The sequence below is a fragment of the Macadamia integrifolia genome, chromosome 10 (assembly GCF_013358625.1).
Source record: "Macadamia integrifolia cultivar HAES 741 chromosome 10, SCU_Mint_v3, whole genome shotgun sequence".
NCBI classification, from domain to species: Eukaryota; Viridiplantae; Streptophyta; class Magnoliopsida; order Proteales; family Proteaceae; genus Macadamia; species Macadamia integrifolia.
The window spans coordinates 13,163,433-13,170,597 of record NC_056566.1 but is presented as its reverse complement, the minus strand read 5'-3'; the positions used below and the strand labels follow the sequence as shown (position 1 = coordinate 13,170,597).

Here is a 7,165-nt window from a genome sequence, read left to right as displayed (position 1 = left end):
AAATAATGAAACAAAAATCTTATAAGATCCTGGAAGTCCCTTGAAAATGCAAAAGAGTGATTTGGGCCCATTAAGGGATCCATCTCTTTCAGTCTCTAAGTCTATGGGCTGGGCTAGACTGGACTGAGAAGAAATTTGATCCATCTAGTCCTGGCCAGCACAAAAATTGCATCCAGTCAATGCTCAATAGTCCAAATTATACTGTCATCATACAATGATAGGAAATGCATTTATTTTTTTAAAGGATGCCCACCACTGCGGGGTCTAGGGAGGGTTATAATGTATGTGGTTTTACCCCCGCTTTGTAAAGAGGTTGTTTTATCTGCTTGTACCACAGATGGAGAACACCATGAATCAGTTTTCTGAAACCTGAAATGGGCAGACTATAATCTTGGATCTAAATGTTTGGTCTTCTTAGGAGTGTAAGTTTTGCCTCCTGCCCGAGCCCACCTGAAGCCCACTCAAATTTTCAAGACCTGTACTGGGCATGTATTGGGCTTGACAGGAGCGGCATCGGAGGGGGCTGAGAGCTTTTGTAATATTTTTATACAAGATTCCATGGATTAAGTATCATATTTCATACTTTGGGTAAAGTATTTCACACTCAATATACACCATTTATTTAATCCATTATATACGTGTTTAGCTTAAAAATTATTTTTTCTTATTTTATAAAAAAATTAATAATAATAATAACTGTAATAGGGCCGAGCCCAACTGACCCTAAACCCCAGCAGGATTGGGCCTGAGCTGAGATATCCCAATTAAGAGGTTACTTACCGACATATATCCTTCAACTTACAAGTCTTACCCAAGTCAGAAACTTCATGTAAGCATTAAGAATGGACGGAATGTAATTCAAAGAGTCAGAGATTTTAAAGAGTTAGAGTTCTTTCCAACCTCTCTTGACTCTTGAGAGTTATTGGTTAGGGAAGGGAATATAAAGAGTAAGAGACTTGAAGGGAATACAAAGAAATAGTATTGTTTGACTCTCGATGAAGATGAGTTGTACTGTTTTGATTCTTTTGATTGAAATCGATGATTTTCCTATGACTCAGATCAAAACCAACGATTTTATGGTGACACGGTATGACTCGTTTCAAGTCTTGCCTAAGTCAATTCTTGATTGTCCAACAATGCTCCAAACATAAGATTATCGAAAACGTGCAATTTACCAAATGTAATAAGTCAAATATGAACTACCTCAGATGAAGGAAGATTTCTTTTGCCAATGACTGGAGGTGTCTTAAGATAGACGTGAAAAAAAAATAATGAGAACAGCATTTTCAACTTTATATAGTAAGGAGAAGAATAATTATGGAACGAAACTTGTAGCAGCCAAGTTGCTACAACCCCTGATAGTAGTTAGGAAATAAAATCCAAACGGTTGACTGAAAAATACAGAACCTAGATGGGTGTGTTTTTTATGCCACCGATAAAAAAATAATAAATAAATAAATGGGCCTCTTTCAATCTGGACCGCCAATGTGATGGACTGGAGCTTCTCTTAATGGTGATTGGTGGATTGGGTGTAGCGTGGTCCCAGCCTACTGTATGCAGCCACGTGGGCGGCTACATATGCACTTCACTTTTTTATTACATTCTGCTTTTCCTCATCCATCACATCATTATTCTAAGCCCTTAATTCATAATGGTGAGGACCATGAAGAGCTAGTCTTTGGGCTGTAGAAACTGTTATGATCGTTGGATTAGAATCTGGATGTGTGGGGCCAAGTTCATTCTAATTGTCCTCCTCCTTTCTACTGGTTTTGCAGGAGAATCTAGTGATCTTCACCCTACAGCTCGTTCTGTTACTTTTCCCATATTTTCTTCTCTTACTTATTGATTCAATTAATTTCCACTTCTCTTTTCTTCTTATTTTACCAAAAAAGGCCAGCATAACAAGGCGAGAACCGAGAACTCACATGAGTTTTGTGACTTTCGTCTGTGATTTCACAGGAATTTTGGTACAAAATCAAAGGAATTCCGTCCTCTCACCCCATAATCCTTTCGTGGCTCCAATTCCACCGCAAGATATCGTCCCAACATTTCAATATCGGTCCCCTCTCTCTTTCTCTCTCAACCAGAATCACTATTTGATAAAGACTTGAACCCCACTTCACTTCTTTCTTGTTTTCTTCTGTTCATTGTTTTTTTTTTATTTTCATGTACAGAGATAACCCACATTTGCTTCTACACGATTACGACTTCCATGGATTAATATAGACTGGGGGGTTTCTTATCCCACCAGCAAACTCAGAACAATGCGTACTTCTGCTGTAACTCAAGAACCCATTCATCTTTTGGATGTTTTATCCAAATGGGACTACTGCTTCGATTCTAGAGGTTTTTTCCACCTGGGTTTTAATGGGCACAGAGTTTAGTTGGTGGGAAGAAGGAGAGGCCCAATGTGGTTGCAGCATCTTTGGGTTTGAGTAGAAGTGTGTTAAGGATTCAGAGGATTTGGAGAAACTTCAATTGGTCTATTGGATTGCACTGTGATAGGATCCCAGTTGGGTTTGCCTCAGTTGGTGTGTCTTCGGGAGAGAATGGATTGGGTGAAGATGGTTGTGGTGGTCTGCAGGAGGAAAACCTCAGCTTGAATGGTGGGAAGGCAGGGAATCCAAAAAAGGTGCTTATTTTGATGAGTGACATTGGTGGTGGTCACAGAGCTTCAGCTGAAGCCATTAAAGCAACCTTCAATGAAGAATTTGGAGACGAGTATCAGGTCTGTTTGACGGATTGCAATTGGACTATGGTATTCAACAACTTGGGATTTATTTCACTATTTACTGATCATGTTCTGTGTGCTAAGAGTGTACGCCGCAGGTGTTTGTTACAGATTTGTGGTCGGATCACACGCCTTGGCCTTTCAACCAATTGCCCAGGAGCTATAACTTCTTGGTGAAACATGGTCCCCTCTGGAAGTTGACATATTATGGGTCTGCTCCTCGATTGGTGCATCAATCCAACTTCGCTGCAACTTCGACATTTATAGCTCGGTGAGGCTCTGCTTCCTTCTACTTGCTGCCCACCCCTCTCCTCTCAGTATTCTACTCAAAAGTTCTGTGCTGTGTTCTTTTCAATAGTAAGGAAATCATATCTACTGATATGATAGTACCTGAAGAAAATCAGTTACCGTTAGATACTGCAATTTCAATTTGCTGCTTTGTTTCGAAGTCCCTGGATATTATTGCCTTTCACACTCTGTTAAATTGCTAATACCCAACCAACTCCTGTCTGAGGAGTGCAAGAGTTGCTTTTCACGTTTGCTCTATCTCATTTGTTTAATGTGCGTAGACAATACTGATGCAGAATGAACCATGACCAAGTTCCACTCACTGAGTATAGTGTGATCTTAATGAATTTGTTTAAAATTTCAATAAGTGCATGAAAATACTTGAACAATATTCTGCTAGCGTTAATTTTTTTTTTTTTTTTTTTCTCAATATTTCTCTAAATTGCAAAACTGACTCATGTCAGGGTAGCTTGAGACGCTAGAAACTAGATTCCACATTGCTAATGTCCTCCAAAATCTCAAACCATGAAAGAATGATGAGACTGTGAACTGTTATGGGAGAAGAAAAAGAGAGAAAAATGCATGGCCATTTTTCATGGTATGAGTTATAACTACTTGGCTTAGTTGTGGTGGGTATGTGGAGCAATAGTATGATGGGACTCCATTCATGATAAAGTTGATGTCTTCTAGCTAAGCCAAAAAAAAAGGTGGTTTTTAGAAACATAACATGATTCAAGTGTTGTTTTTGGTTTTGTCATGTTCAAATGGCTTGACTGCATAATTTTATGTCCCTCTTTTTCCTATTATAACTTTCAAATCAAGTATGCTAATCCTTACTTTCCATATTTCCCCATCATTTTCTCTATATTTCCTAATTGTTGCAGTTTTTACTATGACTTTTTGTGTTTGTGTATTTTACAGAGAGGTTGCTAGAGGGCTGATGAAATACCAGCCAGATATTATTATCAGTGTACATCCTCTTATGCAGCATGTTCCACTGTGTGTACTGAGGGCAAAGGGTCTTTTGGAGAAAATCGTGTTCACCACAGTCGTAACTGATTTAAGCACTTGCCATCCTACATGATACGATCTCCTTCTGCTGTTGAATTTCCCAGGGCAGAGCCAGAAATTTCTCTCTTTTTTTTTTCTTTTTTTTGAGGTTGGGGGTGGCATAGATGTTAGGGAATTGCTAATAGCACATTCTCACAGACATTAGGTATCTTGTACAGATTTGACAATTCTAACTGTTGAATAGATAGGTAACCATTTGGGTTGCTCATCTTTCTAATTTTGTAGCCAAACCAATTACATGGTCCACCATGTACTTAACCTTTATTTTTATCAGCCATCCATATCTTTCCCAAAATTGACCTGTTGATTGTGCTATTTATGGTTCCATACTTTTGGACTAAAACTTACCACATAAGTCAAGGATTGGGTTGAGAATATGTTGTAAACATTTGAACTTTAAGATCTGTCATGTGGTAGATATTTTGAAGAGCATATAGATAGACTAATTGGGCATGAAGTTTAGACTTAACCATATTCAACTGAGCCTTATCCCAACTAAATAAGGCTGGCTACATGGATCCTTTTTCTCCAATCAGCTCTATTCAAAGCCATGCTTGTTATTATTCCTAAGCGTTGTGTCCTTCCTCACCACGTATCCTAGAGTCATTTTAAGCCTACCCTTGCCTCTTTGAGCTCCTTCAATCTGAATCAAATCATCACTCCATATTGGAGCATTCCAAGGCCTCCGTTGCATTTGTCCATGTGCCGTCAAACAGTTGTCTTGAAACTTATCATGTATAAGAGCTAATTTAGCTCTAATTTGTTCATTCCTTATTTTATCTTTTTTAGTTTGGGACTCATGCATAAGCCCATAAAATATATGACAAATCAAACAAAAGACTTTTTTGTTATTAATTAAAAATATGTAAAATGTAAGTTGGGTGGGAGGAGGGGCATACCTATGACACATTGGAAAATTTTGGGAGGGCCATGGATGCACATTGTGTCATGGCCCCACTACATACATGCATGTACACATAGGTTTGTCAACAGTTGGGGGGGAGGGGGCATGCCCCCTGGCCACACCTGGGTCCACCCTTTTATCTTCCTTTACTGCCTATTATGGTTTGTGATTATGGTACTTTCATTTCGTTTCTGTTGTGTTCAGGTTTCATAAGCTTGTAACTAGGTGCTATTGCCCAACGACCGAGGTGGCAAAAAGGGCATTAAAAGCGGGACTTCAGCCTTCTCAAATGAAAGTTTATGGCCTCCCGGTGTGACCCTCATTTGTGAAGCCTGTCCGGCCTAAGGTTGCCTTTCTTTCTTTCGAGTAACTTCATATGCTTTTCTTACATGCCTTGTAGGTTATTTTGTCTCTGACATAGATTGATCAGGTTCTACCAAAATGAGATTATTGAAAGAATTTGACTGGGTTGATTTTGGTTTTCTAGACCTCCTTGGAGGGGGCTTGCTGAATGTTATTTCTTACCCAATGCATGACTGCATATGCTTTTGTTTTATTGGTTTTCTTTGACACTTTCCTTGTCTACTGCCTTATTCTACAGTGGTTCAGTAATATGTTGTGCTTAATTGAAAGTTTTACATTAGCACCTACTTATTCCTCTTCTATAACGAGGTTGAATTGAGGAGAGAATTGGGAATGAATGAGGATCTTCCTGCTGTCTTACTGATGGGAGGAGGTGAAGGAATGGGTCCCATTGAGGCTACTGCTCGGGCACTTGGGAATACGTTGTATGATGAGACTGCTGGTGAACCGATAGGTCAGATTCTCGTGATTTGTGGCCATAATAAAAAACTTACCACCAGATTGCTTTCAATTGATTGGAAGATTCCTGTTCAGGTATCACCCTGATCTTACCTTCCATTTGCGACCTTGATTATGCTTTTCTTCTTCAAATGCAGCTCCAACATTCCTTCTAGAAACAGAAATAACTTCAATTTCAAAGTGCAAATAAAGGCGAGAGTTGTGCTGGTCAAATCTAGTCAGCTTTTCTAGGAAATGAAAGCCTGAAGGAAACCAGAATTTAAACATGGTTTATTTTAGTTGATCACATAGTTATCAAGGTGCCACCTAGGCGACAAGGCAGGCCTTGATGTCTAAGGCAGCTGGTCGCCTTATGTATCGAGGTGCCTAGTCCTATAAGATGAAGGAAGCATACCTTTGATTATCTTGAATATGGTTACCGTCTTAAGTGCCTTGGCCTTGCCTTGAGCCATGATAACTATGATTGACTGGACCTGGAAAAGATGGTGGTTAACTGGTTTTAACTGTTGAAAAACTGGTGGGTGAAGGTGAGCTTAAAGTGGCCAGGCCAGTTAGGGTTACTCATCTTCAAGCTGTCAAAGATTCCGAGGGTCAGAACATTCTGGCAGGTTGACTGGATGAGTCAAGAGCTGTTGCCTTTATTTGCAATTATGTGTTTTTTTTTTTTCATTGGTGATCTTTGCTTTTATGTGATGGAGATACTATTTAGGGACAAGGGAATTTCTAGAAGATTAAAATATTTTGTTTTGTTAGGGTTACACTCTGTGCAGTTGCTTAGTTTGGATGTAATATAAAATTTCCATCAAATTTAGGTGTATATTAGAATTTTGCAATCCCCTCCAAGGGGTGGCATACCAATTTTGGGTGCTTCAGACTGACGTGTTGGTGTACATGCATGTAAGGGGAACAAGGCACATTGAGGATGATGTCTTAATTCTGCTTTTCTCATTAAAATTATATTTTTCCTGTATCCTTTCTTTTTTGTCTAATAACTTCCCTCGTTTGGGTACTTGAGCTCCAATTTTCAGGTGAAGGGATTTGTCACTAAGATGGAAGAATGTATGGGTGCCTGTGATTGCATTATTACGAAGGTAATTTTTCTTGTGATGTTGGATGGACTCTTTTTCTGTTTGCATTATTGCCCATTTTCTAGCTGTAATTGGCAAGCCGGTATTGCAGGCGGGACCAGGCACAATTGCAGAAGCTATGATACAGGGTCTTCCTATAATACTCAGTGATTATATTGCTGGACAGGTAATTAGGGTGTTAAAGCAAATAAAAAAGGTCTCGCCTATTTTGGCCGTTAATTTCAGTAATGCTATTCCCTCCATCCCACCCCCCGCCCAAAA

General features: G+C 39.3%; 1 pseudogene; it reads left to right on the top strand.

Annotated features, from left to right (window-relative positions):
• Positions 1–2,096: 2,096 nt before the first annotated feature.
• The window catches only part of LOC122090808, a 7,393-nt pseudogene continuing 2,324 nt past the window's right edge, over positions 2,097–7,165 (top strand).